Consider the following 10,225-nt stretch of genomic DNA (forward strand, 5'->3'; position numbering starts at 1 on the left):
AGGAGGGTCCCGAGGGACAAGCGACTCGGTCAGGTCCCATCTAGGCCCCCAGTCTCTGCAAGTGCAGAGCCTTGCCTGGCTGCAGATGGAGAGATATGTGACCTAGGAGGAAGGTTGCAGGGATGCCATGCTGCTGGCTTTGAAGACGGAGGAAAGGCCACAAGCCGTGGAGCGTGGGGCCCTAAAACTGGAAAAGGTAGGACACGGCTTCTCCCGGGAGCCCCCAGCAGGAGCCGGCCCGGCCCACACCGGACCAGCCCAGGGAGACTCGTGTTGACCTTGACCTGCAGAACTGTAAGATGAAAAATGTGTGTTGCTTCGAAAGCCACTACGTTTGCGGTAATTTGTTACAGCAGAAACAGGAGCTAATATAACATGGAACAGCACACAAAGCCCGGAACTGTTTCCTTTGCGCCTTCCCCCAGGTCACCAAGGTCTGGAGAAGGCGGGGTTGCGCTCCTGTTCATGATAATTACAAAGAGAGGAAGTGGACCAGGTGAGAAATTCCATCTCTCCCCAGGCAATGCAAACTCAGTATTTACTAGCCCCCCTCCGGAACTCGGGGCATAGGCGGGCGGGTTACCCATTCGAGTCTCTCCAGGCCCTGGCTCCAGGCGTGTGTTCAAGGGGAGATGCTATCGGAGCAATTTCCTCTGCACGTGCACTTCCGGCGACTCCTTGGGCAGGTGATGCGGCAAGGGAGGGTCAGTGCTCTGGGGCTTCCGGCCATTCTCTCTGGGCCCCTGGAACTGGAACCACCATCCGGAGTTCACAGGGCTGTAAGGAGGCCGCAGTGTGGCCCCGGGGAGTTCCGTGGGGCGGGTGCAGTAGAGTTTGCATGTCAGAGCCCTGTCCATCACCAAGGGTGCCCTTGTGCAGTCGAGGCTGATTGGGTGCAGGTGAGGGGCATCTGAAAGTGCAGCCAAATCAAACGTGCCTCATCCAGGCAGAGATTTAGAGAGATTTGGGGTCCTGGAGACCAGCAGAGCAGAGCAAATCTCAGTGGCTAGTTTCTCCGAAAGACCAGCTCCCAAGAGCACCAGGCTTATGGGATTCGACTGGGAGACAGGAAATCCTTATTAGAGGGGGCCGGTCGCAAGACAAGGACTCACCCACACGCACGTGCGCACACACTTACACACACAGACGCACTCTGACACACGTTCCCACACACCCCCAAACCATCTAGAACCGCTGAGGGGCCAGGACCTTCTCTCGGGAGCTGTGACCCAAAGGCTGTGAGTGGCAGAGTCAGCCTGGGTTTCTTTCTTGATCTTTTCAAATCAAGCACCTGCACTGTTAAGACTCTGATTTCCCACCAGCTCCTGGGGCCCTGCGTCAGGTGTGAGCACACCCATGTCCGGCAGAGTCCAGGGTGAGGCTGCTGGGGAGGAAGGACGGGACGCAACAACCCACGCAAAGCTGGGTGCACAACTGCGGGGACTTTGTACGTGCGCCTGTTCAGACACAGGCAAGGGCAAGACGGCGGGCAAGACGTGGTCGCCCCCAGCGGGGCACACGCCCCTCGGCCTTGAAGGTCATGATGACCTGATGTACCCAGAGCACTTGGGGCTGAGCTGTCCTCAAATGCAGCCAGAAGCAGCCTGCCAGGGGTTTGAGGCTAGGGAAATGGGGAAGTCCTTCCCCCATCCCAAATAATTGCCTGTCCCGGCGCCACAGTGCCTGGAGTTTCACCACGAGAGGCTCATTCCTTTGGGACAGACTTTCCTTTACTCCCAGGAGGTTTAGCTGACCAAGAGCATCTCCACTAAGGGTTTAACAGCTTTGGGATCCTGAGTAGAGCTGGGCCTAGAGTGGGAGAAGGTGGGTGGGCTGAGAGGAGAGGTGGGGAGCTGAAAGCCAACCAGCCCAGCTCCAGACCAACCCACCTCCACCCTCATGGTGCCAACCCCAAGCCATCCACCGCAAGCTGGGCGGGATCTCTGCTCAACAGCAATACACAGACATTGTGGTAACACTTTCCTATATAGGTATTTACAGTTAGAAACGTTTTAAAAATGAAGAATTCTTTCTGTAGCAAAGAACACTTAAAGTGATAGATTCTGGACCCAGACCGCTTGGATTTTAATCCACCTCTGCCACTTATTAGCTGTGTGACCTTGAGTGAGTGTCTTCACCTCTCTGTGCCTCACTTTCCTTGTCTTTCAAATGGGGATAGTACATGCCTCTTAGGTTTATTTTGAGGATTAAATAAAATGAGTTAATATTTGTAAATCATTTAGCACAGTGCCTGGCACATGGTAAATACTACGTACAAATTTGTTAAATAAGATAAAATAAATGCCAATATCGTAACGTACTCAACTTGATGCATTCCCCTCTGATGTCTGTTTTCTAGTCATGCAGTGAGAGGCGGCAGGAATCCCAGCCTGGAGCTCAGTGCCTGCTGAGGATGTGAGGGCACTGAACAAAGCTTGGGAATGGAAAGACGACAGAGAGGGACACATCAGTGGGTATGTGCCCTGACAGCCCCTGTGAACACCCACAAAAATGCACAAATGACCCCGAGCAGGACGCAGGCTCTCGGGGTGCTAAGGGACTCACACACACACACACACACGCACACACGCGCGCACACACACACACACACACACACACCTCCAACCTAGCTCTCCCTGACTTCAATCCTGGGTTTGCCCTGATAGGCGGCATCCAGCCCAGCTCCCAGCCCCACTGTCCCTAGCTCCCAGGGTGGGCGGGGAAAGAGCCACCCTTCTGGTCCTGGCCCTTCCCTGGGTGAGCTCTGGACCTGTTTTCTCAACTGCCCAGTGAAGAAAATAACAGCTGCTTTCTCAGGAATGTTCTGGGGAAGCCCCAGAGGAGCACGAGGCCCTGGCAGGTGATGCTGGTGCAGCGTCTCAGCGTTGCTGCTGGGCGCCCCCGGGGACGAACGGTGCAGGGGTGACGCCCCGCCCCGTCTGTCACACCAGCCATCCTGCAGGGCCTGGAGACCTCGCTGAGACATCAGGTCCCCCCACTGACCCCTCCCTCTGCCCCTCCCTCCCTGCCACCCCTGCCGTGGGTCCTGCGCCAGGGATCTTGGGAACTGTATGAAGTTATGTGCTTGAGGAGCTGACAGCAGCCTCCGGGCTCAACTTTTGATCCGCCTGTATGCTGACATCTTCAAAACAGAACGGGCTTCTGGCTCTCCTGTTCCCTTAGTTGGTGGTGGCAGCTCTCCTGCAGGGGTTGGGCAGTGGCGTAAATGCCAGGGTGTAAGCACGTGAGGATCCAGGACGGGCGCTGTCACATCGGGGCGCTCCCCTACCAGGGAGGCTCGCGGGACCTCCGAAGGTGGAGACAGGGCCCCCCTCGCCTCTCAGCTGCTCCCTCCCTGAGTCTCCCCTTCCTCCAGGCCCCCACCCGCCCCTTTCTGGGTGCCAGTGACTCAGCCTCAGGACCACGGTGCCTGTTGGGCGTAAGTGATGGTCAGGGGCTCCTTAGGGACCCAAGTGGCTGGAGAGGGCCATGCCCTTCATTCAGGGGTTTCCCCTGCGTCCTCGATAGTACAAAGGAGGGCAAGGACAGCTGTCCGCAGTCTGCTGGTCTTCTGAATGAGGAGGAAAGACCCACGGGGACAGAAGATGAGATCCAGGTGAGGATCTCAGGGCTGCTTCCTCCTGAGGCCCCTCTCCTTGCTGTGTAGACGCCGTCTTCTCCCCGTGTCCTCACGCGGCCGTCCCTCTATGTGTGTCTGTGTCCTGACCTCCTCTTCTTATAAGGACACCGGTCACATTGGATCAGGGCCCACCCTAATGACCTCAGTTTATCTTAACCACCCACTTAAAGGCCCATCTCCAAGTACAGTCACATCCTAAGGTCCTGGGAGCTATTAGGGTTCAACATAGGAATCGGGGGAGCACAACTCAACCTCTACACATCCTTCTGTAAAGCTGATTAGGTCACGTCCATGGCACCAGGCAGGAGGGACACAGAGATGACCAATGCATGGTCTTTCTCTTTTAGGGACTTACAATCTATTAGGCAATTACGTACACCCATAGCACAAACAGGAAGCCCCGGGAAGGTAAAAACAATGCTATCCTTGGCTGTACCCAGAGAGAAGGCAGCGGTGTATTGGATTTTGTGGCTGGGGAGCAGGAAGTCTTCTCGAAAGAAGGAGCACTGATTCTGGACCTTGAAGGGAGCAAGTTTGTGCAGGTAGGAGCAGGGATGCTGTGATCCAAGGGAACTGCTTGTGTGAAGGTGCAAAGGTTTGAATATCTTCTGGTATCCAGTGAGCTGAGGGCCAGGAGAGCCAGGGAGAGCGGGGTGTTTGTCCAAGGCAGGTCTTAGAGGGCTCTGGGTGCCAGATCAGAACTGTATTCTTTAGGCCATGGGGGCCCAAACAGAGAAGCTCATGATTTAGCCTCTTGCCATGTTGGGACCTTGGTAGCAGATCTGGGTTAGAGAACGTGACCAGCGGTCAATTGTCCCTCAAGGACACTGGCCGGGCGCTGCAGTCTGCCGTCCCTGCCTGATGGATGAGCCCAGCGGAAGCTGCCAGTGCTTGAGCCCAGTGCCCGGCCCAGGGGTGGAAATGGTACAGGACCCAGGCTGGGATAACCATACCATCATTATCAGTTTTTCAGACGTTTTGTTTTTGAGGAAGAAAAGAAGGGAGAATCAATCGAGGTTGTTTGGGCTCGATTCTGCCTGCAACGGGGAAGAGCCGAAGGCGTCTAGGCAGGAGGTTACATCATGAAATTTGCAGGGGAATTACTTTGCCAGGGCTGTAGGCTAGATACGGGAGTCGGGGGGAGGGTAACGGAGGCAGAAAAACCTGGCCACAGATTTGATTATTTCTCTTAAATTCAGTTGCATCCCATCTCTTCAAAGAATTTTCCTCTTTGGTTTCAATACTGTGTTAAAACCCAAGTTGAATAACCTTCCTCACCCAAAGCTATCATTTTCAGCCAGGAGGGGCTGGGGTCCTGGGGCGAGGCTGCAGAGCTGAGCTGGCCCCGCCTCTGCACCTCGTCTTGGGGTGCGTTAATCTGGTTCCCAGAATGGGGCCGACTTTTTCAGAGACGTCCCATCCCTCCCCCTGTAGCTACGGGGAGAGCGAGGCCTGGTTTAGACTTCTGTCGTCAGGCAAAGAATTTCTGAATGCGGGAGGCTACTCCAGGCTGGATTAAAAAGCCACTTTCATGCCAGCTGGGTTTCTGACAGAAATGCCACAGGCTGGCACCTGGCAGCGTTACCAGGCCGGCAAAGTCGGGAAACTTTGATTTCTTGCACCTTTGCTCAGCGGAAGCCTTCAGCATTTCACTGACTCTCCCATGTGACTTGCATTTTTGAAAGGGGCTGGTGTGGAAGTCCTGTTAGATCCTGGCTCCTGGGATGAGGAACTAATGGCGCGATTTGAAGTTCCAGGGGCATCTGAAGTGAGCATCGCCCACTCCTCCTAAAAGTCTCAGCTCAAGTCCAATCAAACCATTCTCCTTTTCCATAAATCAGCGAACTGTGTTTATGCTGATTCTTGCGCACAAAGCAGACTCGAGGGAGGTGGGAGGTGGGCCTGGGTTCGAAACTTGAGTCTGCGAGGTGCGGACTGTGCGACCGTGAACAAACAAATCACTCCACTGCGAGACTTGCCTGGAAAATGGGACGAGCTCAGCCTCCCTGGCGTTTGTGACGTGAACTTGTGGGGACATCAGGTGCAGCAGCAATTGTGATGGATGAGTCGACCGGTGAATGGACCTCGCTTATGAAATGGATCTAAAACAGGAAACGCATTGGGACTTCCCTGGCGGTCCAGTGGTTAGGACTCCGCACTTCCACCGCGGGGGGGTGCAGGTTCGATCCCTGGTCGGGGAACTAAGATCCCACGCGCCGCGCAGCGTGGTCAAAAAAAGCAAAAACCAAAACCAAACAAACCCAGGAAACGCATCAGTTAACGGGAAGTCCTCGAGGTGGGGGGGCCCCGGCCCTCGCCCCCTTCAATGCTGTTTCACCTTCAAACCAAACCTTGCGTTCAGGGTGATGGCCTCACGCTTTACAATCTGGGGCCGAGTCTGCTAACTGGCCCCCAGCGTCTAGTGTCCCCTTCCTCCTTTTAGCAATAGAACCTCGCCAAGGAGTGTCAGCTGGACCACTGCCCAGAGAGAGACGGAAGCCAGGTGGCCGGGGAGGGGGTCTGGCCCGTTGGACAAGCAGACGCTGTCACCTCCGGGACGTGTCCTCACAAAGGCAGCCCCTTGTCCTGGGCTTTCCTCTCCCCCCTCCCGCTCCCCGGAGCCAGAACAAGTGCCACGCGGGTGCGGGTGACACCCCAGGACACAGCATGCAGAACAACTGGGCAGACAAGGGGCCTGGACCCTTCGAGACCTGTGGGGTGCAGCTGCGCCCCCCGTGGACCCCCTGCCCCATGTGGGCTGCAGCGGGGGAGGGAGGTGGGCCTGTACCCGCTGCCCAGCCCTGGACCAGCACGCATCCTCGGGAAGTCCCAGCGCTCCTGCACTCACCTGCTCCCTGAATGCACGGTGACCCGATGCTTCCTACCTTCCAGGCACTTTGCAAATATGAACCCTTCCCCCCTCACAGCAGCCGTTTGAGGTCAGTGCTATCGTGACCTCTACACATGAGGCAGCTGAGGCACATGTGGGTGACACAACTCTCGAAGGACGCAGCAGGCACGTGGCAGAATCAGACTGGAGCCCAGGCCGCGTGGCTCCCAGCCACTAGGCTAATCTTCACGAAGCTTCTAGGAGATCCAGGTACTGTGTGAGGCTCAGAATTCAAAGATGAGGTCCTGCAACTCTGGCCCCCCAGGCTGTCCCAGCAAGCCGGTGAGGCCAGTGTTAGAGCCAGCAGTGAATGTGACCCGGAGGGAGGCTAGGGAACCTCCGAGGGAGAAGGGGCTTGCCAGCCTTTTGGAGGTGCTGGGCGCCCCTTCAGAATTCCCACCTTAGGGTATGTCTCGGCCGTCACTCTGTCCCACCTGAGACTTTTCTGGTGGCCACCTGGGCTCCACTGCATGAAAGGGAAATTGCCAGATGTCAGCTGGAAGTTGAAGTTGAGGGTTCTTCAACCTAAATGTCCATCGACAGATGAATGGATAGTGAAGATGTGGTACATAAATACAATGGAATATTACGCAGCCATGAAAAAGAATGAATAATGCCATATGCAGCAACATGGATGGACCTAGACATGATTATATGAAGTGAAGTAAGTCAGGCAAAGAGAAACACTGTATGATATCACTTATATGTGGAATCAAAAAAAAATGACACAAGTGAATGTACTCACAAAACAGAATTAGACTCAGACGCAGAAAACAAACTTATGGTTACCAAAGGGGAAGCGGGGGGAGGGATAAACTAGGAGGTTGGGACTGACATATACACACTACTATATATAAGATAGATAATCAACAAGGACCTACTGTATAGCACAGGGAACTCTAAATACTCTGTAATAACCTACAAGGGAAAAGGACCTGAAAAAAGGATAGATACATGTGTATGTATAACTAAATCACTTTGCTGGCTGAACACCGGAAACTAACAAAACACTGTAAATCAACTATACTCCAATATAAAATAAAAAATAAATTAAAAAATAGAATAAATACAAAGGTATAAAACAATTGAGGCATCTTCCTGGTGTACAGAGAACTGAATAGAGAGTTGTGGGGAGAAAGACATCTGCAACGTGGAGAAAGCATGTGTTTATCTCTTCTTGGAAAACCCTAGAGCCTTCAGACCCACCTGCAAGGAACCAAAGGGCTCAAGGATGCTGGGGTCTGTGGGGTAGGGGGGCAAGGGAGGAACAGGTGGCATTCGGCAGCAGTGGTCGAAACGGTTGGGTTTAAAATCCTTGGGGTCTTGGGAAGCATGGTTACCATCTGATGACGCTGCAGTGCGGGAGAGTGGCTGGGACTCAGGACAGAGCAGCCCAGAGGCAGGGCCACAGTGAGCCGAGCCCTACAGGGTAGATCTGGAGTCCTAAGATGCTGTCCTGGCCGGGCCCAGCAGCCACATGGGATCCTTGGCGGCTGGGTCTTTCACTCTGGAAGGTCTCTGCTGGAGTTCTCACACTTTGCAATTCTGTCTCCTCAGGCTTGTGTGAGTATGAGGGCTGATCCCCTGCTGTTCTCTCCTCACCTCCCAGCACCTTTGTTTTGTTTTCGTTTTTTGTCTTGCTTTGTCTTGTTTTTGTTTATTTATTTATATTTAATTTTTATTTTATATTGGAGTCTAGTTGACTAACAGTGTTGTGTTAGTTTCAGGTGTATAGCAAAGTGATGCAGTTATACGTATACATGTACCTATTCTTTTTCAAATTATTTTCCCAGTTAGGTTATTACAGAGTATTGAGCAGAGTTCCCTGTGCTATACAGTAGGTCCTTGTTGGTTATCTATTTTATATATAGTCGTGTGTACATGTCAGTCCCAACCTCCCAATCTAGCCCTCTTCCCCACCTTCCCCGCTTTGGTCACCATAAGTTTGTTTTCTAAGTCTGTGAGTCTGTTTCTATTTTGTAAATAAGTTCACTTGTATCATTTTTTTAAGATTCTGCCTACAAGCAGTGTCATATGATATTTGTTTTTGACTTAACTTCAGTTAGTATGATCCTGTCTGGGTCCATCCATGGTGCTGCAAATGGCATTATTTCATTCCTTTTTATGGCTGAGTAATATTCCACTGCATATATGTACCACAACTTCTTTATCCATTCCTCTGTCGATGGACATTTCCCAGCACCTTTGGATGGCTTTCCAGTCTCCTAACTTCCCTAAGGCTCCGTGTACTCAGTTCCCAGGGCTGCTGTAACAAAGCACCACAAACTGGGTTGCTGAGAACAACAGACATTTATTCTTTCAGCTCTGGAGGCCAGAAGCTCAAGCTCAAGGTGTCAGCAGGGTTGGTTCCTTCTGAGGCTTAGAAGGAGACTCTGTGCCAGGCCCTTCTCCTGGCTTCTGGTGTGGCCAGCCATCCTTGGCTTCCCTGGCTTGTAGACGTGCCAATGCAATCTCTCCCTTCATCGTCACGTGGCCTTCTCCCTGTGCGTCTGTGTCCAAATTTCCCTCTTTTTAAAAGGACACCAGGGACTTCCCTGGTGGTCCAGTGGGAAAGAATCCGTCTTGCAATGCAGGGGACACCGGTTCGATCCCTGGTCAGGGAACTAAGACCCCACGTGCAGCGGGGCAAGCCCATGTGACACAACTACAGAGCCCATGTGCCACAACTACTGAGCTCGCACACCTCAACTAGAGAGCCCACGTGCCACAACTACAGAGCCCACGTGCCACAACTACTGAGCTTGCACACCTCAATGAGGGAGCCCACGTGCCGCCAACTACAGAGCCCACGCGCCACAACTAGAGAGAAGCCTGTGCACCGCAATGAAGCATCTGTGCGCTGCAACGAAAGATCCCGCATGCCACAGCTAAGACCCAACACAGCCAAAATAAATAAATAAATAAATAAATAAATAAATAAATAAAATTACAAGGACACCAATCATATTGGACTGAGTCCAGGATGATCCTCCAGGATGACCTCGTCTGAATAATCTTATCTGCAATGACCCTATTTCTAAACAAAGTCACATTCTTAGGTACTGGTGGTTAGGACTGCAGCATATCCTTTGGAGACACAATTCAACTCCTAATATCGGCCTGTTATCGGCCTCATAGGGTTCTGGAGAGGATAAAACAATTAGTGGCCATGAAGTCCTCTGCCAAAGGGCCTGATCTGTGTTAAGTACTAAATAAACACTACCTTTTAGTACAGACTGTCATTTTATGAAGGTTTTATGAGCTACTGCGTTGAGTGAATAGGGAGGGCAGGAGTAGAGAAATGGTCAGTGTCAGGCCGTGGAGACCAAGATTTCCTGCTTAAATTTGGACCGAGTTCTCGTCAGGTGTCCAGGGTTAAAAAAAAAACAAAAGCAAACTCTCGTTTCCAAGGCGGCCCAATAACTCCTTGAGGATGTGCCTGCCCTGGAAGCAGAGAGTCCTCAGCAGGGCTGGGCTGCGAAACCTCTGCCGCTTTGTTGGGGGGTGGGACGCGGGGCGGGGGGTCGCTTGGGATTCGTGCTGTTTGCTGGTTTCCGTGGTGGAAATGCTCCCACCGAGGCCAATTCAAACCTCAAGACTGACGGCCACCTATAGGGGAAAAGCATCTGAAAAAGAATGGACACATGTATATGTATAACTGAGCCACTTTGCTGAACCCCTGAAACTGACACGAC

The sequence above is a fragment of the Lipotes vexillifer genome, unplaced genomic scaffold, assembly GCF_000442215.2.
Source record: "Lipotes vexillifer unplaced genomic scaffold, Lipotes_vexillifer_v1.1 scaffold944, whole genome shotgun sequence".
Taxonomy (NCBI): domain Eukaryota; kingdom Metazoa; phylum Chordata; class Mammalia; order Artiodactyla; family Lipotidae; genus Lipotes; species Lipotes vexillifer.